The 23,288-nt window shown below is 24.7% G+C and overlaps 1 protein-coding gene and 1 long non-coding RNA gene across 2 annotated transcripts in view; both read left to right on the top strand.

Moving 5' to 3' along the window:
* Positions 1-23,288, top strand: part of LOC127289479 (dynactin subunit 2) — a 58,752-nt gene that overhangs the window by 5,957 nt on the left and 29,507 nt on the right. The window lies entirely within an intron of this gene.
* Positions 21,664-22,478, top strand: LOC127289485 (uncharacterized). The gene is made up of 2 exons (XR_007844167.1): positions 21,664-21,984; positions 22,313-22,478. It is a non-coding gene; the product is annotated as an uncharacterized LOC127289485 (long non-coding RNA).

A 23,288-nucleotide genomic window follows, 5' to 3' on the forward strand; every position in this document is an offset into this window, starting at 1 on the left:
AGAAAATAGATTTAAGAATTCCAATGAACAGAAACTTGTCAAATCAAGAACTTGACGATTATATATCAGGCATAACGGCAAGTATAGTAAACGAATTGAAGAATACAACTCCTTATCATAAGCAAGGAGATTCAATAGAACGCTATCTGAATGCTGAGATAAAAGGATTACAGCTTTTAAAATCTAGACTTCTCTCGTTGTTACACAGATTAAAATATAGAGCATTTTATAACGAAACCTCATTGGATATTCTTAAAGTATTACTTAAAAAAGTAAAAAAACAATTGCAGGATAAATTCAATAAATCAGTGAATGACTACTGGCAAAATAAAATCTCAAAAATAACACCGCACAGTAATGAAAATATGTTTCCGCAGTTAAATTCGATTTTTAAAAAATACAATAATAATAATACATTTTCAAGTTTGTTAGTCCCTATAGACAATGAAATAGTAAAAAAGAATTTAAATTTAAATAATAATAGTCCTATTTATGATAATAAATATATATTGACAAATCTAATAGATAAGGCTAATGCATTAGCCAATTATTTAGCTAATGTAAACAACAGGGAGAGAGTATCTAGTAGAGAAGGCTTAGAAAGAATTGTTATCAAAATAACAAATAAGTTCCGAGAGGAAAAGGGACTGAATGATATTAATTCTCCAGCATTAGTAGAATTCAGCAGGAACAATCTCGCCACAGACCCAAAATTTGACATAGATAAAAACTTTTTTTGCACATACATAAAGTTAAAGACAATCTTAAAAAAATTAAATAATAAAAAATCCTCAGGCATTGATAAAATCCCAAACATAGCGTTAAAGAAGTTACCCTCAAATTTTGTATTAAATCTAGTGTGTGTATTTAATAATTTATTAAATAACAGCTATTTTCCAGAGAAATGGAAAGTGGCGAAAATTGTACCTTGGCTGAAAAAAGATAAGGATCCGAGTTTAGTATCGAGTTATCGTCCTGTCAGTCTACTCCCAAACTTAGGAAAACTATTTGAAAGAATAATAAATATAAAAATCACAGAACATACACTGACAAATCAGATTGTACCGTTCGAGCAATTTGGTTTTCGTAGCAAAAATTCGACGATTCACGCGATAACTAAATTTACTTCTGATATAAGTGAAGCGTTGGCTGAGAAGGAAGTCGTGGCCGCGTGTTTAATAGACCTTGAGAAGGCGTTTGACTCCGTGTGGTTGGAGGGCCTTTTGTTTAGATTGATAATGGAGCACTATCCAGCTCACCTGATTAAAATAATATATAAAATGATAACAGATAAAAAAATGTATGTGCACTTATCAGATGAAGCTGTTAGCGCCGAGCATGTTCTCCTAAATGGTCTTCAACAGGGGGCAGTGAATTCGCCTATCCTATTTAATGTATATATCTGTAAAATTCTTCAAGCTTATGGTCTAAATGTGAGTATAAATGCAAAGGGCATAGGATTCGCCGATGACCTAGTAATTTATATGAGACATAAATGTATGTTTGCCGCTCAAGTAGAACTGCAAAAAATGTTCAATAATTTTTGTAGCTTTTTTAAAGCATGGAAATTAACATGCAATACAGAAAAGTGTGAAACGATACTATTTCGACCATTGACAGAGGAGTGGGATAGGAAATATTTAAAGGTATGGCGCGAGTTTAAAATTGAGGATTCTGGGGGGAATAATGATTCTCTGAAACACAAAAGATTAGTTAAATATCTGGGCCTATATATAGACGATAGACTCAGGTTTAATGAGCACGTGGAGAAGGCACTGCAGGGGGCGCGAGCCGCCTTCTTTAGTCACAGGAGATTGTTCTTCTCCTCAAGATTGGCACCAAGAGTCAAAATAATATGTTATATGTTACTAGTGAGGTCCATTCTGACCTATGGGTGCCAGATATGGTATGGAATATCACCCTCAACTATGGAAAAAGTAAGAAAATTTGAGCGTAGTTGTTTACGGGCCTGTCTCGGAAGGTATAGAAGCGCTGAGTCTGGCTATGAGAGGTATATATCTAACGCAAGGTTGTACGGGATGGCAGATGTAGCTGTAGTCGACGGATTTATTGTTAAGCTCATTCGAAATCATATTTCGAATGCTTGCAAAAATCCGGCTAATCCGCTCATCTCGTCTCCCTATGCGAAGGATATGGGATGTTTAAAAAAGTTAGTCACGGCAGGATATCTGCCACCCGAGACATTTATCTATTTAGATAAAAATGGTTTTATTCTAAACTCGGAAAGGGTACCTATTCTGTATCATGTCTTACCCTGTTGAAAATTCCGACCTCGTTTACGACGTCGTATTCTAAGTAGTTTGCGACGTAGTAAACGACGTAGTAAACGACGTAGTAAACGAAGTAGTAAACGACGTCGTAAATGAAAGCGGAATTTGGGATAGCAAACTACGTCGTTTACTACGTCGTTTACTACGTCGTTTACGATGTCGTTTACTACGTCGTTTACGATGTCGTTTACTACGTCGTTTACTACGTCGTTTACGATGTTGCAAAAATTATTTTAATATTATTTATTTAGTAATTTAGTAAGTCCAATATCCAATATTAAAAATTTTAATAATAATTTAAAAAATCAATAATTTAAAAAAAAATTTATTTTTATTATTTTTTTATAGTTATTATTATTATTTTATTTTTAATATTTAAATTAAAATAAAAAAATGGTCATCAAAATATTAGTGAAACCATTTCTTCCAAAAAAGAATTTGTCTCAAATCCAATAAAGGAGAGACATCGGGCAGAAAAAAATTTCGACAAAAAAAAAATTTTCGATCACTGCTTATATACCAATCTAAAGGCACCTCAACTGCGAGAAACAGTTATGATGTTCGCCCTCCCTGTGGCGTTGAGCGAACTTAAGTCCAGAGCTGAGCCATCAGCGCAGCGCGGAAACATTTGAAAAATTTGATTTTATTAGATATTTTATTTTATTTTAAATATGACAAATAATTAACTTAATAAATAATTAATGTCATAAATAATTATTAATAACATAATGTCATACTTAATAATTCGTTAATTAATTATTTTTAACGAAAATTTGACAAAAACAAAATTTGTTGGCCAAAAAAAATATTACCATTAAAAAATAATTTTTTTGTTAAAATTTCGTAGTAAAAAAAATTTTTTCAAGACAATTATTTGTGACCTAAAAAAATATCACGATGAGAATATAATTAACAAAAAAAATTACTCGTAGCACAGAAAAAATTTCACCATGAGAAAATAATTTTTTTTAAATTTTATTTGTAAAAAATTTATTGGTAGCTCAAAAAAAATATCACGATGAGAAAATAATTTTTTGTCAAATTTTCTCTGTAAATAAATTAATTAACTAAATAACGTACCGTAAAACGGGGTTATTTCGCTCATTGCGGGTAAATTCGCTCACCCACTTTTATGCTTTATTTCAGCTTTAAAATAAAGTTTAATACCTATATTAGCAGGTTAAATTTTCGTAATAAAAAAATTAATTAATTTATTATTAAGCTAACTAGCAAAATTAAACGCGCGCAAGCGCGCCAAATTGAGGATTTAATTATTTGTTATAAAGAAATTAAAGATTAATATTATTAATAATAATTTAATTTATTAGAATATTATAACATATTAAATGATAATAATGAAAATTATATGTTTACAGGCCTCGGATTATACGACTTTTTCCGACTTTTTTCAAAAATACGACTTTTATCAACTTATTTTAATAAAATGCGACTTGTTTTTTACATTTGAAAAGAAAATGTAAATAAAATACATTTTTTTTGGTATAAAATGTAGATCTTCTTCAGATCTTCTTCAATTCAATTATTTAACAAATTTTGAACTAAAATGATTCTTCACTAAATTAATTATTTTTAATAATTTTAATGAAATACATCACAAATTCAATTATATCAAAATTATTTTTCAATTAAAATTTTTATGAAATTTAACAATTGTTTATAATTTAAAAAAAAATATCACAATAAAATTGAATTATTTTTTAAAAATTTCAATTCAAGATAAACTAAAATTCAATTATTACCCGAAATTTTAATTCAAAATCAATTAAAATTCAATAATTATCCAAAATTTTCAATTTAAAATTTAATTATTTACCAAGTTTTCAATTTAAAATGAAATAAAATTCAATTATTTTCTAAAATTTCTATTCAAAATTAATTATCCAAATTTTCAATCAAAAATGAACTTAAATTAAATTATTATAAAAAATTTCAAGTAAAATTCAAGTATTTCCCAAAATTTTTAATTCAAAATGAACTGAAGTACAATTATTTTCCAAATTTAAAATCAAAATTAAATTTCATTATTCTCAAAAATTTTAATTCAAAATTAATTGAATTTTCAATAATTTGAATTTAAAAGCATCTAAAATTTCTAAAATTTTCCATCGAAATTTTTTTTTTTGAAATTTAATAATTTCAATTATAACTCTAAGGAAATTCAATTATTTTTAACTATTTTAATAATATTCTTTGAAAATTCAACTATGTGAAACCATTTTTCAATTAAAAATGATTTTCAAATTATTGTATTTTGTCCGCATTTTCTAATAAATTTTTAGTGAAATCATCTAAAATTTTAATTACAAAACACTTAAAGTTTCAATTAATTTCAAAAATCTCAATTTTAAATCTTTGAAAATTCAATTAAATTTAAAAAATGTTTTCCAAAAATTGTTTGATAAATTATTTTTAGATCTGTAAAATTTAATAATTGTTTGAAAATTAACTATATCTTTTGAAATTTAATTATTTCTAAAAATTTCAACTTTAACCCTTCGAAAAGGATTATTATTAAAAAAAAATTTTTATTTAAAAATCTGTAAAATATTTTTGTTAAAATGAAAAACAAATCCACTTTTTTTTGGAATATAAATCGACTAAAACGACTGTTTTGTGTCTTTAAGTTGATTCGAGGCCTGTGTTTTTATAATTAATATTTAATAGGTAATCGTTGGCCCCTGGTACCTTAAAAATAAATTTTTTTCAAATTACTATCTTGTACGAAATTTCCTGGCGCATCTTTTTTCTCATTATAAATTTTTTGTATTTGTATACAATTTTTGAATCAATATATAACTTTAAAAAAATTTTCGTTGGTAAACGTTGTGTACTTCAGCTTCGTGAATTGAATTTTCGAATTTGGAATTTTAAAGAAACTTATTCCGAAATTTGGAAACACAATTATACAACTTTGGCAAAAATGAGAAAAAGAATTGTCAAAATTTGACACGTCATAAGATTACTATATTCAAAAAAATACGTGAAATCAGAAAAGGCCAACTTCAAGTTAGGACAGAAAGACAGACCAAACATTTTATTATTATATAATTATTTAATTAATTTTTTTTACAGAGAAATTTTGACAAATAAAATTATTTTCTCATCGTGATATTTTATTTGGGCCACAAATAATTTTTTTATTGAGAAAATTTTAAAATAAGTAAATTTCTCATCGTAATATTTTTTTGTGCTACGTATAATTTTTTTGTTAAATTTTTTTACAGAGAAATTTTTACAACAAAATTATTTTTCATCGTGATTTTTTTTAAAAACACGAATTTTTTTTTTCAAAGGAAATTTGAAAAAAAATTATTATTTTATCATTGTGATATTCTTTTGTGCTACGAATAAATTTTTGGTAAATTTTTGTAGTAAAAAAAATTAACGATTTATTACGGTATTTAGTGAATTAATTGTTTTTAAGAGAAAATTTGACAAAAAAGTTATTTTCTTATCGTGATATAATTTTTTTAGGCCACAAAATATTTTTTTTACAGAGAAAATTTAAAGATAATTAAATTTCTCATCTTGATATTATTTTTGTTCTACAAATATTTTTTTGTTACATTTTCGTAGTAAAAAATTAAGTAACTATAATAATTACCGTAAAACAGGGATATTTCGCTCAGTGCGGGTAAAGTCGCTCACCCATTTTTTTGCTTTAAATTTGATTAAAAACTAAAATTTAGTATTTCTATTAACAAATTTAACATTTTTACCTGCTAATATAGGTATTAAACTTTATTTTAAAGCTGAAATAAAGCATAAAAGTGGGTGAGCGAATTTACCCGCAATGAGCGAAATAACCCCGTTTTACGGTACGTTATTTAGTTAATTAATTTATTTACAGAGAAAATTTGACAAAAAATTATTTTCTCATCGTGATATTTTTTTTGAGCTACCAATAAATTTTTTACAAATAAAATTTAAAAAAAATTATTTTCTCATGGTGAAATTTTTTCTGTGCTACGAGTAATTTTTTTTGTTAATTATATTCTCATCGTGATATTTTTTTAGGTCACAAATAATTGTCTTGAAAAAATTTTTTTTACTACGAAATTTTAACAAAAAAATTATTTTTTAATGGTAATATTTTTTTTGGCCAACAAATTTTGTTTTTGTCAAATTTTCGTTAAAAATAATTAATTAACGAATTATTAAGTATGACATTATGTTATTAATAATTATTTATGACATTAATTATTTATTAAGTTAATTATTTGTCATATTTAAAATAAAATAAAATATCTAATAAAATCAAATTTTTCAAATGTTTCCGCGCTGCGCTGATGGCTCAGCTCTGGACTTAAGTTCGCTCAACGCCACAGGGAGGGCGAACATCATAACTGTTTCTCGCAGTTGAGGTGCCTTTAGATTGGTATATAAGCAGTGATCGAAAATTTTTTTTTTGTCGAAATTTTTTTCTGCCCGATGTCTCTCCTTTATTGGATTTGAGACAAATTCTTTTTTGGAAGAAATGGTTTCACTAATATTTTGATGACCATTTTTTTATTTTAATTTAAATATTAAAAATAAAATAATAATAATAACTATAAAAAAATAATAAAAATAAATTTTTTTTTAAATTATTGATTTTTTAAATTATTATTAAAATTTTTAATATTGGATATTGGACTTACTAAATTACTAAATAAATAATATTAAAATAATTTTTGCAACATCGTAAACGACGTAGTAAACGACGTAGTAAACGACGTAGTAAACGACATCGTAAACGACGTAGTAAACGACATCGTAAACGACGTAGTAAACGACGTAGTAAACGACGTAGTAAACGACGTAGTTTGCTATCCCAAATTCCGCTTTCATTTACGACGTCGTTTACTACTTCGTTTACTACGTCGTTTACTACGTCGCAAACTACTTAGAATACGACGTCGTAAACGAGGTCGGAATTTTCAACAGGGTAAGGCACTCATGGGACAGAAAAATTATATATAATGAAAAGGACGTGCAGGAAAATCCTGACATTTTAAAATATTCGGTAGTTAAGCCAAAGAAAAATTATTTTGTTAATAAAAATTCTAAGAAGTACGATTATTGGTGGCTAGGCTAGTGCTCAGTAACGGCGAAAGTGAGAACTATGAAATTTTGTTCTGTAATTGCTATTCTCTCGTGTTAAAATGTTATCGGAGTTTTTGTCGAAGCATTCTTCTTCTTTCTCTCCGAATGATTATATTACTGTATAAGGAAGGCACGTTGTTATGTGATTTAAAATTTAATAAAGACTGATTTAAGAGTTAAAAAAAAAAATCCAGGTAGTCGACGAGTATCATTGACTTCGGTCCGTTGCGACAACGAATGTTTTGTTAATTGTAAGAAGTTTTATTTTTGTTTGTACGTATAATGTATTATAATTGTTCCAAATAAACGAAAAAAAAAAAAAAATTAGACTCATAGTCTGTAGGTCGTAGGTTCGATTCCCCCCATGCGTTAGATTTATTTATTTCTCAGGTTTGCGTTTAATCATTAATTCTATGTATGAATTAATTGAAAAATGAAAATATCCGTTAATAGTATGCATAAATTACATATTTTTAAATTTTTTAATTAATTAATTTATTATTACTTTTAATTATATCGGACAGTTGATTAATTAGAACGTTAATTAATAAATTCAATTTGAGTAAGAATTTAATTTAAAATTGAATAATTATTAAATAAATATGTTATTTATTCATAACTTAAGCTTATTTATTATTAATTAACTTTTATTATTAATATTATTGATTAAAAAACATTATGGCAAACTTGAGGGCAAGATGAGGGCAAACGTGAGGGCCCGTAGGGGCACCCTCATGGATCGCCCATGCGGGCGCCCTCATCGATGAGCATGTCGTTTCCATGAGTGGCCCCTATGGATCATCCATATGCGCCCCTCATGGCATGAGGGCGATCCATAAGGGCCCCCACTGGGGGCCCACATCACTTTTCCACACGGGTATATATACATATAAATTTTTAATTTTGACTAAATATTAATTTTTTTTAATAATTTTTATTTTTAAATATTAACTTAATATAAAATTTTTTAAAATAATTTTTATTTAAAATAAAATTTAAGTTATTATATTTTATATATATTTATATATGTTACATTAATTAATTAGGAATATTGAATAATATATATTAAATATTAAATTTAAATAATTTATAAATTATTTATTTATTAATTTAAATTTATTAATAATAATAATAATAATTTATTATTATATAATAATAAAAAATAAAAAATTTTATTTAATGATATATATTTTGATGATAAGAAATTTTTACAAGACCTTTACCGATATATGTTATATTAAAAATTATCAATTTAAATTTTAAATCGAAAATTTTCTTGAATAATTTCTGAAAAATGATCGACAGATAATCAAAAAAAATCAATAAATATTTTTTTTTATTTGATAAAAATTAAGGAATTATTATTAACAATGTAATAATATTATAATAAATTAAAAATATTATTGATAATATTAATTTCTTTATAATAAACAATTACATCCCTAATTTCGCGCGTTTAATTTTGCTAGTTAACTATAATAATTTCCGTATTCATTCACTCATTCATTCCGTCTGTCCACACTTGAAGTTAGTCGTATTTTGTTTCTTTTGTTTTTTCTAAAATTTTGACAATTCTTGATTTCGTAATATTTTATGGTTAACGCGACGGATATTTTTATTCATCGTCATTAATTAAGTCATATTGGGATCTGAAATACTACGATACGCCATCTGGTGACGACCTCGTTGTGTCAGCCATTTTTCGTTTCATCCTTTTTAAAATATATGTAGAAGAAAGAGATAAAAAATCAAGATGGCTGACGCAACGAGGTCAGTTTCCCCATAATTCCCTATGATTTCAGATCCCAATACTAAGTGACAGTTTAAAGTAAAAAAAAAATATTGTTCATTGTGTGCAGCACCAGTTTATTTCCTACTTGGAATTTATAGAAAAAAAAGTTTCAATTATTATTATATAATTTTTATTATTATTTATAAATTTATTATATTATATATACATTTTTTTATATAATAATTATTACAGATAATTAGAACATTTTAACTTATAATTATTATTTCTTTCATTATTTTTTCATTATTCATTATTATTTATTTTATATTATTATTCATAAATTTATTAATATTAATTTGTTTTTATTATTAATTATTAAATTGTTATATTTTTTTATCTGTAAACAATATAAAAATAGTTTGCTTTTTTAAAAAATTTTTAATTTGATTTTAATTTTTAATTTAAGTTTAAAGTTTAAAACATTACAAAGTATTTTTAGGTTTTATTTTTTCAAAATTCTTAAATATTTTTTAATTGCTTAATACTTTTTAAAATACAATTCATAATTTTCAGTTAATTTAATTTTCTTTTTGATTACATAATTTTTTAATATTTAATATTTATTAATTATCAGTTAATTAAATTTTTTGAAAAAAAACATAAATTTAAAATTTTCATTTGCAACAAAATATTTATAGAAAATACAAAAAAATATTTAGCAAAACTAATTTTTTATAATTTCAAAGATTATAAAAAATCATCAAACATTGTCTAAATTACATATATTTAACATAGGCGGAATAGTTATTTGAAGAATGCTTTAATATATAATTTAGGCTTAATATACAACTTTTAAAAAAAATTTCTTGGTAAACGTTGTGTACTTCAGCTTCTTGAATTAAATTCTATTTAAATATTTATCATAATCAATTTTTTTTTTAATTTAATTTAATTTTTTTTTCTGAATCATCTTCTTTTTCTTGATTTTTATTTATTTTTTTAACTCTCTCAATTCCCTTGCGCAAATATTCATTGTCCACATTTTTTTCCAGTTTTTTAATGTCGCTGACATCGTTGATCGAAATATAAGGAGGATCTGTAGAAAAACAACTTTATTTTTAATCAAAATTTTACATATTTAAATATATAAATTCAATTATTTTTTTATAAATCCATAATTTTTCAAACATGATATCGAGGAAATTATTTTATCAAAGATTCTAAAAAATTTAATTTTTAAAACTTTAAGAAAATAAATTTTTTTCTAATCATTTTTATTTATTAAGTTTTATTACATTAAAGGTAGAAAAAATGATTTTATCTTAATAATTAATTATTTATAAAAAAACGTTTGTTGATCTTTTTGAAAGATTATAAATAAATATTTGTATGTGATTTTAAAAAAAAACAATTTATGCTCTCACGATATTTTGTTTAAAAATAATAAAATTAATAATGCAATGTTTAAAAATTCTGTCAGTCATAAGTTAAGATTAGTCAATTTTTAGTCGGATTAATAAAAAAAACATTCAAAAAATGGTCAAATATCAAATTAAAAAATTTGATGTTACGGAGTGAAGTTTTAATACTAGTTTTCATTCAATTTTCTTTAATGATCTGATTGAAAATTTTTAAGTCTTATTGTATGTCTGTCAGAATGTTTATTAATTAAAATAATTTTATTATTTTAGAACAAAAATACCGTCTAAAATTATGCACGCGTGATTTGCTCTTTTTAAAAAATTAATAAAAATTTATATTTAAATATCTGTCGATAATTTTTCAGAAATTCTTCAAGAAAATTTTCGATTTAAAATTTAAATTGATAATTTTTAATATAACATATATCAGTAAAGGTCTTGTAAAAATATCTTATCATCAAAATATTTATCATTAAATAAAATTTTTTATTTTTTATTATATAATAATAAATAATAATAATAATTATTAATCTATTATATGAAATATATAAATTTTCAATTGCCTATAATAAAAAAAAATATTTTGCAAAAAAAAATTATAACCAAAAAATAATAAAAATATTTGTTATTAAATGAAATTTTTTATTTCTTATTATTATATAATAATAAATAATAATTATTATTAATAAATTTAAATTAATAAATAAATAATTTATAAATTATTTAATTTAAATTTAATATTTAATATATATTATTCAATATTCCTAATTAATTAATTAATGTAACATAGGTATATAAAATATAATAATTTAAATTTTATTTTAAATAAAAATTATTTTAAAAAATTTTATATTAAGTTAATATTTAAAAATTAAAATTATTAAAAAAAATTAATATTTAGTCAAAATTAAAAATTTATATGTATATATAATATAAATTTTTTTAATTATAATAACAAAAATAACTTTTAAATATTTTGTGAAAAAAAAATTTAATTTGTAATATATAATATAAATAATAAATATAATATAAATAAATAAATAACATAAAATTTTTTTTATTATTTTTAAAATTAATTAAATTATCGTGATTAATTAAATAAATTTTTGAAATTTGATAAAATGATTATATATTTTAAAATAAACTTACCATCAACTTATGCAGCTTTATCTAACAGCAATCGAATCAATTTTTCTCACAATCCTCACAATTTTTTTGCACGATTCTAACAATTTTATAATTTTTAATAATTAAAATACGACCGCACAAATGACAATGTCAAAACATTGAAAAATTTTAACCAACATAAAATAATGTCAAACAACACATTTAAAAAAAACAAAAGACCTATAACAAATACTAACTTCAGATGTGGACAGAATGAACGAAAGATATTCACGATTATTATATGTAATTATTATTTTAAAACAACCATTGAATCCAAAGTTGGACGCGCGCTTGCGTACATGTAATTTTGCTAGTTTTTAATAATTTTAATGAAATTCATCACAAATTCAATTATTTCAAATCATTTTCAATTAAAATTTTTATGAAATTTAACAACCCGTGTGGAAAAGTGATGTGGGCCCCCAGTGGGGGCCCTTATGGATCGCCCTCATGCCATGAGGGGCGCATATGGATGATCCATAGGGGCCCCTCATGGAAACGACATGCTCATCGATGAGGGCGCCCGCATGGGCGATCCATGAGGGCGCCCCTACGGGTGCCCTTATGGGCCCTCACATTTGCCCTCAAGTTTGCCATAATGTTTTTTAATCAATAATATTAATAATAAAAGTTAATTAATAATAAATAAGCTTAAGTTATGAATAAATAACATATTTATTTAATAATTATTCAATTTTAAATTAAATTCTTACTCAAATTGAATTTATTAATTAACGTTCTAATTAATTAACTGTCGGATATAATTAAAAGTAATAATAAAATAATTAATTAAAAAATTAAAAAATATGTAATTTATGCATACTATTAACGGATATTTTCATTTTTCAATTAATTCATACATAGAATTAATGATTAAACGCAAACCTGAGAAATAAATAAATCTAACGCATGGGGGGAATCGAACCTACGACCTACGGACTATGAGTCTAACGCTTTACCAACTACGCTACGCACGCTACTTCAAAACGAATGCTAACTTCTTGATGCTATTTAAACTTCAAAAATACCTAACAAAGAAAAGTGCTTAACATCATTTAGTTAAAGTTAAGATATTAAATTATATTTTCCAATCAAATGCAATTTATAAAATATAATTAATTATATGCTTTATGATTATTATCATGAATCATCTCAGGTGAATTTTCAAAAAAAGTGTAAATATATTTTTATTAAAAACGCGTTTTTCGTTGTTCTGAATCATTATAAACATTAATTTTTTGGTGATAAAAAAATATTTGATTTTTGGACTTAGAAAATTTTGCTAATCGATCATGAGGGCGATCCATGCGGGCCCCTACGATGGCCCTCATCTATATTGCCATAAGTGTGAGTGTTATTTTCAAAAAAGTGTAAATATATTTTTATTAAAAACGCGTTTTTCGTTGTTCTGAATCATTATAAACATTAATTTTTTGAAATATTTGATTTTTGGACTTAGAAAATTTTGCAAATCGATCATGAGGGCGATCCATGCGGGCCCCTACGATGGCCCTCATCTATATTCAGAGATGTGAAGTTACGCGCAACTTCAAGTTTTCTACGTATAATACGTATTCTACGTATAATACGTAGAAAACTGTATAAAACCCAGTTTTATACATGTTTATGGTTAAAGTGTCAACATAACCTGCTCACAGCATTTGACAGCATATTAAACGTACATAAACTTAGCGAAACAACTTCAAAAACCAAAAGTCTTATATAGACCAAAATTTGCCGCTTTTTAGTCGCTAATTAGTTGTGAAAAAAAAAATTTTGTCGCTCTTCAATTTTTTTTAAAATAGGGTGCTTTGCTAAGTTTACATAAAGTTAGCGAAGCACCCATTCTAACTCCGTTGTTTACAAAGATTCACAAAATTCTTCTTGACAGAAATTTGCCGTTTTTTTGCCGTAACAAGACCAAATAATTCATTTTCCAAAAACCCAAAAAATTAATTAAAAAAATTTAAAAAAAAAAATTTTTTAATTTCAAAAAAAAATTTTTTTAACTTTAAAAATTAAATTAAGAAAAAAATTTTTATACGAACTGTAAATGAATGTAAATTAAACAACTGCAGATGAATCACATAAGTACAGTAAAAAAAATGTAATTCATATAGAAAAAGAAAAACTTATTTGTTAAATTTTACATTAAACTAAATTAAATTATTTCATAAAAATTTAAAATCTATGCAAGAGAAAATACATAATCATAAATTATAAAAAAAAATTAATCAACTACTCATACGAAGAACTACTCAAACAAAAAAAAATATTCTTAAAAAAAATTAATTTCATTACCTCATTTCACTTACATATAACTAACTACAAAACTTTCATTAAAAATGTTAATTGTTATTAAAAATCAATTTTTTACTTCATTTTTGACGTTAACTTTTTTAAAACAGTATTTATCAATTTTAATTTGTCACGACAAAATCGAAACCAAATGAAATGATCTTAATAGTCAAAGCGACAAATTCCCCAAGTAAAATTTGAATTAAAAAAGTTAATTGATATTAAAAATCACATTTTCAATTTCGTTTCCGACTTAAAATTTTTTTAATCACTATTTATCAATTTTAATTTGTCACGACAAAATCGAAACCTACTTGAATACACTTAATAGTCAAAGCGACAAATTCCCCAATTAAAATTTTCATTAAAAAATATTAATTGTTATTAAAAATCACATTTTCAATTTCGTTTTCGACTCAAAATATGTTTAATCATTATTGATCAGGTTTAATTTGTCACGACAAAATCGAAACATAATTGAATACACTTAAAAGTCAAAGCGACAAATTCCCCAAGTAAAATTTTCATTATAAAAGATTAATTGTTAATAAAAATCACATTTTCAATTTCGTTTTCGACTTAAAATTTGTTTAATCAATATTTATCAATTCTAATTTGTCACGACAAAATCGAAACCTACTTGAATACACTTAATAGTCAAAGCGACAAATTCCCCAATTAAAATTTTCATTAAAAAATATTAATTGTTAATAAAAATCACATTTTCAATTTCGTTTTCGTCTTAAAATTTGATTAATCCATATTTATCAATTCTAATTTGTCACGACAAAATCGAAACCTACTTGAATACACTTAAAAGTCAAAGCGACAAATTCCCCAAGTAAAATTTTCATTAAGAAAAATTAATTGTTATTAAAAATCACATTTTCAATTTCGTTTTCGACTTAAAATTTTTTTAATCCATATTTATCAATTTTAATTTGTCACGACAAAATCGAAAACTACTTGAATACACTTAATAGTCAAAGCGACAAATTCCCCAAGTAAAATTTTCATTATAAAAGATTAATTGTTAATAAAAATCACATTTTCAATTTCGTTTTCGACTTAAAATTTGTTTAATCAATATTTATCAATTCTAATTTGTCACGACAAAATCGAAACCTACTTGAATACACTTAATAGTCAAAGCGACAAATTCCCCAATTAAAATTTTCATTAAGAAAAATTAATTGTTATTAAAAATCACAATTTCAATTTCGTTTTCGACTTAAAATTTTTTTAATTCGTATTTATCAATTTTAATTTGTCACGACAAAATCGAAACCTACTTGAATACACTTAATAGTCAAAGCGACAAATTCCCCAATTAAAATTTTCATTAAAAAATATTAATTGTTAATAAAAATCACATTTTCAATTTCGTTTTCGTCTTAAAATTTGATTAATCCATATTTATCAATTCTAATTTGTCACGACAAAATCGAAACCTACTTGAATACACTTAAAAGTCAAAGCGACAAATTCCCCAAGTAAAATTTTCATTAAGAAAAATTAATTGTTATTAAAAATCACATTTTCAATTTCGTTTTCGTCTTAAAATTTGATTAATCAATATTTATCAATTCTAATTTGTCACGACAAAATCGAAACCTACTTGAATACACTTAAAAGTCAAAGCGACAAATTCCCCAAGTAAAATTTTCATTAAGAAAAATTAATTGTTATTAAAAATCACATTTTCAATTTCGTTTTCGTCTTAAAATTTGATTAATCAATATTTATCAATTCTAATTTGTCACGACAAAATCGAAACCTACTTGAATACACTTAATAGTCAAAGCGACAAATTCCCCAATTAAAATTTTCATTAAGAAAAATTAATTGTTATTAAAAATCACAATTTCAATTTCGTTTTCGACTTAAAATTTTTTTAATTCGTATTTATCAATTTTAATTTGTCACGACAAAATCGAAACCTACTTGAATACACTTAATAGTCAAAGCGACAAATTCCCCAATTAAAATTTTCATTAAAAAATATTAATTGTTATTAAAAATCACATTTTCAATTTCGTTTTCGACTTAAAATTTTTTTAATCACTATTTATCAATTTTAATTTGTCACGACAAAATCGAAAACTACTTGAATACACTTAATAGTCAAAGCGACAAATTCCCCAAGTAAAATTTTCATTAAGAAAAATTAATTGTTATTAAAAATCACATTTTCAATTTCGTTTTCGACTTAAAATTTTTTTAATTCGTATTTATCAATTTTAATTTGTCACGACAAAATCGAAACCTAATTGAATACACTTCCCAGACAGCACATAACATTGCGGCAATGTTTTGGCAATATTGCTGGGCATGTTTCGCAATATTGCCGTGTAACATTACAGCAATGTTGCCACAACATTAAAATGTCCCACCCTGCTCAATATTGCACAGTATGCTTGCCACAATTTATGTCAAAGTTGCACCACAAGCTTGCTGCAATGTTGCACGGTTACATTGCCGCAAGATTGCTCGGCAAGTTTGCATCGTAAGCTTGCTGTAAGATTCATGTAAGGTCGAATAGTAAGCTAGCTGCAAACTTAATGCTACAGAAAATTCTCGCCGAAGGTACTTTTCTTACATTTATTGTCAGTTTTTTGGCTATATAATATTTGAACGTCACTTCAAAAAAGGAAATATCCATAATTTAAATTTTATTTTAGTTAATTGTTCAATTAAAAAAAATTAAAGATAGGATAAAAAATGGAATTAAAACATTTAAATCTAGCTATTTTTTAATGGAAGAAAAAATTATTTTAATGGCCTACGGCGAGAATTTTCTGTAGCATCAAGTTTGCAGCTAGCTTACTATTCGACCTTACACCAATCTTACGATGCAAACTTGCCGAGCAATCTTGTGGCAATGTTACCGTGCAACATTGCTGCAAGCTTGTGGTGCAACCTTGACATAACCTTGTGGCAAGCTTACTGTGCAATATTGAGCAAGGTGGGACATTTTAATGTTGTGGCAACATTGCTGTAATGTTACAAGGCAATATTGCGAAATTTGCCCACCAATATTGCCGCAACATTGCCGCAATGTTATGTGCTGTCTGGGTTAAAAGTCTAAGCGACAAATTCCCCAAGTAAAATTTTCATTAAAAAATATTAATTGTTATTTTTTTTTAATGAAAATTTTACTTCGGGAATTTGTCGCTTAGACTTTTAAGTGTATTCAAGTAGGTTTCGATTTTGTCGTGACAAATTAAAATTGATAAATACGAATTAAAAAAATTTTAAGTCGAAAACGAAATTGAAAATGTGATTTTTAATAACAATTAATATTTTTTAATGAAAATTTTAATTGGGGAATTTGTCGCTTTGACTATTAAGTGTATTCAAGTAGGTTTCGATTTTGTCGTGACAAATTAAAATTGATAAATACGAATTAAAAAAATTTTAAGTCGAAAACGAAATTGAAAATGTGATTTTTATTAACAATTAATATTTTTTAATGAAAATTTTAATTGGGGAATTTGTCGCTTTGACTTTTAAGTGTATTCAAGTAGGTTTCGATTTTGTCGTGACAAATTAGAATTGATAAATATTGATTAATCAAATTTTAAGACGAAAACGAAATTGAAAATGTGATTTTTAATAACAATTAATTTTTCTTAATGAAATTTTATGAATTATGAATTATGAAAATTTTACTTGGGGAATTTGTCGCTTTGACTTTTAAGTGTATTCAAGTAGGTTTCGATTTTGTCGTGACAAATTAGAATTGATAAATATGGATTAATCAAATTTTAAGACGAAAACGAAATTGAAAATGTGATTTTTATTAACAATTAATATTTTTTAATGAAAATTTTAATTGGGGAATTTGTCGCTTTGACTTTTAAGTGTATTCAAGTAGGTTTCGATTTTGTCGTGACAAATTAGAATTGATAAATATTGATTAATCAAATTTTAAGACGAAAACGAAATTGAAAATGTGATTTTTAATAACAATTAATTTTTCTTAATGAAATTTTATGAATTATGAATTATGAAAATTTTACTTGGGGAATTTGTCGCTTTGACTTTTAAGTGTATTCAAGTAGGTTTCGATTTTGTCGTGACAAATTAGAATTGATAAATATTGATTAAACAAATTTTAAGTCGAAAACGAAATTGAAAATGTGATTTTTATTAACAATTAATATTTTTTAATGAAAATTTTAATTGGGGAATTTGTCGCTTTGACTATTAAGTGTATTCAAGTAGGTTTCGATTTTGTCGTGACAAATTAGAATTGATAAATATTGATTAATCAAATTTTAAGACGAAAACGAAATTGAAAATGTGATTTTTAATAACAATTAATTTTTCTTAATGAAAATTTTACTTGGGGAATTTGTCGCTTTGACTTTTAAGTGTATTCAAGTAGGTTTCGATTTTGTCGTGACAAATTAGAATTGATAAATATGGATTAATCAAATTTTAAGACGAAAACGAAATTGAAAATGTGATTTTTATTAACAATTAATATTTTTTAATGAAAATTTTAATTGGGGAATTTGTCGCTTTGACTTTTAAGTGTATTCAAGTAGGTTTCGATTTTGTCGTGACAAATTAGAATTGATAAATATTGATTAATCAAATTTTAAGACGAAAACGAAATTGAAAATGTGATTTTTAATAACAATTAATTTTTCTTAATGAAAATTTTACTTGGGGAATTTGTCGCTTTGACTTTTAAGTGTATTCAAGTAGGTTTCGATTTTGTCGTGACAAATTAGAATTGATAAATATGGATTAATCAAATTTTAAGACGAAAACGAAATTGAAAATGTGATTTTTATTAACAATTAATATTTTTTAATAAAAATTTTAATTGGGGAATTTGTCGCTTTGACTATTAAGTGTATTCAAGTAGGTTTCGATTTTGTCGTGACAAATTAGAATTGATAAATATTGATTAAACAAATTTTAAGTCGAAAACGAAATTGAAAATGTGTTTTTTATTAACAATTAATCTTTTATAATGAAAATTTTACTTGGGGAATTTGTCGCTTTGACTTTTAAGTGTATTCAATTATGTTTCGATTTTGTCGTGACAAATTAAACCTGATCAATAATGATTAAACATATTTTGAGTCGAAAACGAAATTGAAAATGTGATTTTTAATAACAATTAATATTTTTTAATGAAAATTTTAATTGGGGAATTTGTCGCTTTGACTATTAAGTGTATTCAAGTAGGTTTCGATTTTGTCGTGACAAATTAAAATTGATAAATATGGATTAAAAAAATTTTAAGTCGAAAACGAAATTGAAAATGTGATTTTTAATAACAATTAATTTTTCTTAATGAAAATTTTACTTGGGGAATTTGTCGCTTTGACTTTTAAGTGTATTCAAGTAGGTTTCGATTTTGTCGTGACAAATTAGAATTGATAAATATGGATTAATCAAATTTTAAGACGAAAACGAAATTGAAAATGTGATTTTTATTAACAATTAATATTTTTTAATGAAAATTTTAATTGGGGAATTTGTCGCTTTGACTATTAAGTGTATTCAAGTAGGTTTCGATTTTGTCGTGACAAATTAAAATTGATAAATAGTGATTAAAAAAATTTTAAGTCGGAAACGAAATTGAAAATGTGATTTTTAATATCAATTAACTTTTTTAATTCAAATTTTACTTGGGGAATTTGTCGCTTTGACTATTAAGATCATTTCATTTGGTTTCGATTTTGTCGTGACAAATTAAAATTGATAAATACTGTTTTAAAAAAGTTAACGTCAAAAATGAAGTAAAAAATTGATTTTTAATAACAATTAACATTTTTAATGAAAGTTTTGTAGTTAGTTATATGTAAGTGAAATGAGGTAATGAAATTAATTTTTTTTAAGAATATTTTTTTTTGTTTGAGTAGTTCTTCGTATGAGTAGTTGATTAATTTTTTTTTATAATTTATGATTATGTATTTTCTCTTGCATAGATTTTAAATTTTTATGAAATAATTTAATTTAGTTTAATGTAAAATTTAACAAATAAGTTTTTCTTTTTCTATATGAATTACATTTTTTTTACTGTACTTATGTGATTCATCTGCAGTTGTTTAATTTACATTCATTTACAGTTCGTATAAAAATTTTTTTCTTAATTTTATTTTTAAATTTAAAAAAATTTTTTTTTGAAATTAAAAAATTTTTTTTTTTAAATTTTTTTAATTAATTTTTTGGGTTTTTGGAAAATGAATTATTTGGTCTTGTTACGGCAAAAAAACGGCAAATTTCTGTCAAGAAGAATTTTGTGAATCTTTGTAAACAACGGAGTTAGAATGGGTGCTTCGCTAACTTTATGTAAACTTAGCAAAGCACCCTATTTTAAAAAAAAATGGAAGAGCGACAAAATTTTTTTTTTCACAACTAATTAGCGACTAAAAAGCGGCAAATTTTGGTCTATATAAGACTTTTGGTTTTTGAAGTTGTTTCGCTAAGTTTATGTACGTGCATATTAAACAGTTATAAAAAAGTGAAAAAATCATAATGAAAAGAAAATCTACTTTTAAACGAAAAGAAATACCATGGATCGATTTAAATTTTGAAAAACAAATAATTGACACGAAAGCTGTTTCAAAGTGCTTGCAGTGTAATGAGATTTTAAAAAACACAAGTTATGATCGACTTGTAGGACACCGGTAAATATACATTTAATATCTGAGTAATATTTTTAAATTTATTTTTATAAAGTGTGTTGATAGAAAATGTTCCTCAAGTTTTAAATGTTCAAATGAACGAATTTTCTGTTGCTCTTTTCTGAGTTTGAATTTTAATACAAAATATTATTTTTGCACATTAAAAATGAATTATTTACTTGATAATTGTCGAATTTCTTTTTTATTTCTCATTCGAGTACAGTAATTTTGGAAAATATCTAATCGAAAAAAATTTTGTTTTAATGAAAATATAAATTTTAAGTAAGCAGTAAAGCATATTTAAAGTTTTTCAAAACAAAATTTTAATTTAGTTTTTTCTAATTTAAAAAATCAAGAGAATAGGTTTTTTATTGAAAATTCTAAAGGACACACATATATTTACATATAATCCAGAAAAACTATCAGAATATAAAATTTTTTTCTGGAAATTACACTTTCAATTACTTATTTTCTTTTGTTCTAAATCCTACTTTGAATTTCCACATGGGATTCCGCATAGGATCTTATATGGTTTCCTATACAAGATCCTGTTTAAGATCTTTCATAAACTTCTCATGAGACAACTTTTATGATTATTTATATGGGATTCTATATAAGATCTCATATAGACTTCCATATAGGATCAAAATTTAAAAATATTTTAAAATAAAGAAGTTAAAAATTAGAATTTTCTTTAAAATTTGTTTGTTTGACATTATTTCTGACATTTTTTTAAAATAAATATAACTATTGCAAATTCCTATATAGGATTCTATATAAGATACCATATAGAGTCCCATATAAACACTCATAGGATTTGTCTCATAGGAAATTTATAAAAGATCTTATATAGGATCTCGTATAGGAAACAATATAAGATCCTATACGGGATCCCATGCGAGAATTTACAGTAAGGAATGAATTAGTTTTCTAAATATATATTATATTTTATAGTCTTTGAATATTAATGGTTTTTTCTGTTTTTATTTCAGAAATATTTGCATATTAAGGGGGGAACACCAGTTGTAACTTTCGAAATATCGATTTTTTTTTTGGTGCATTTTCTTAAAGTATACATATTTAGAAATGTGTCTGTAAATTTCAAAGTTGATCCGGTGAAAAATAAATGAGATATACAGAACACTGCAGCGGCGCGTCCCGTGGCTTCATACAAGGTGGCCAGCCATACCTGACCCTAACGACAGATGGCCTTTTCCTATGATTTAGAAACGGCAACCACTGCGGAAGAGTTATTATATGGTCCAGGAATCGATGACTCTTTGTAACTTAGAAACAAAATTTCTTCTGAACAAAAAAAAGTAAGTTGAAACTTTTAATGCGTTTTTCTCAAAATGACATTTTCCAAGTCGGTGACCACGATTACTCGAATACCATTAAACCGATTTATTTAAAATTTAGTGTGCTTCATTTACACATATAAGTCTAGTTCGTGATCGAAGGATTTTTTTTTTTAATCAAAACTTTTTTTTATATAGCTGAAAATCGACCGTATTTTTTTAACGAAAATCATACTTTTGACTTTGACAGGTCGCCATTTTGTCAAATTTTTTTTTTTTTTTAAATCCTTCGATCACGAACTAGATAATCTTATAATAAATGTAAATCAATTTCATTTTTGTATTTCAGACGAAGTATACTTGCAGAATGCTGGTCACCGCAATTCGCCTTTTTTCTTAAGACGCCACTTCAATGGCTCATATCTCCAAAAGTTTTTGTTAAAAAAATTTTTTTTTTCTTTTAAATTACAGCTTTTTACATGTACTTTTAACTAATAAATAGTATTCTTTAAAAAGATTCATTGTTCTTTTGGAAAATATTCTTGAAAAAAGCATTATTTTTTGAGTTACAACTGGTGTTCCCCCCTTAAGAAATAAGGACAATGTAAATGTGCCAACATTAGATAATGAGAAATCATCTAAACCAGAAGTTCCTTCAAAAAGGCAAAAGAAAAATATAGAATCCGCCATTAATGATAAAGATTTTCAAGAAATTGATGAATTGTTAGGAAAATTTATTTTTGGCTGTAACATACCATTTGTAGTTGTTGAATCAGTGCACTTTCAAAAGTTCGTCAGTGGATTAAATCCAAATTACAAACTTCCTTCTAGGTCTACTTTAAGTGGATCAATTTTGAATAAAGTGCATTCAAATTTAATTCAAGAAAATGCAAAATTAATTGATAAACATAGCGTTTTATTGATAGACGGATGGAAAAATAAAAGTTCAAATGAAAAATATGTTGTAAGTATGATTCACAATGCAAATGGTGAAAGAATATTTTTAAATTCTAAAGATTACACTGAAAAAAGTGAAACGGCTTTGGCTTTAGAAGATACAGTGGGCAATGCAATTATTGAGGCTAGAGAAAATTATAGAACTGAAGTTTTTGCAGTAGTTTCTGATAATGTTTCCAGCATGGTTTCGATGGGTAAGAAGATTGATAGTTGGCATTCAACTTGTAACAGTCATAGTGGAAACTTACTGGCAAATTCTTTAGTCAATTCTTTCACTGATTGTAAGAAAATAATCACTGTTTTAAAAGAATTTAAGTCACCATTTTTAGAAAGACAACTTGTAAAAAAAGGAGGAATAAAAATTTGTT

Source organism: Leptopilina boulardi, unplaced genomic scaffold, assembly GCF_019393585.1.
Source record: "Leptopilina boulardi isolate dan_hultmark-lab unplaced genomic scaffold, ZJU_Lbou_2.1 LbouV2_41, whole genome shotgun sequence".
Lineage (NCBI taxonomy): Eukaryota > Metazoa > Arthropoda > Insecta > Hymenoptera > Figitidae > Leptopilina > Leptopilina boulardi.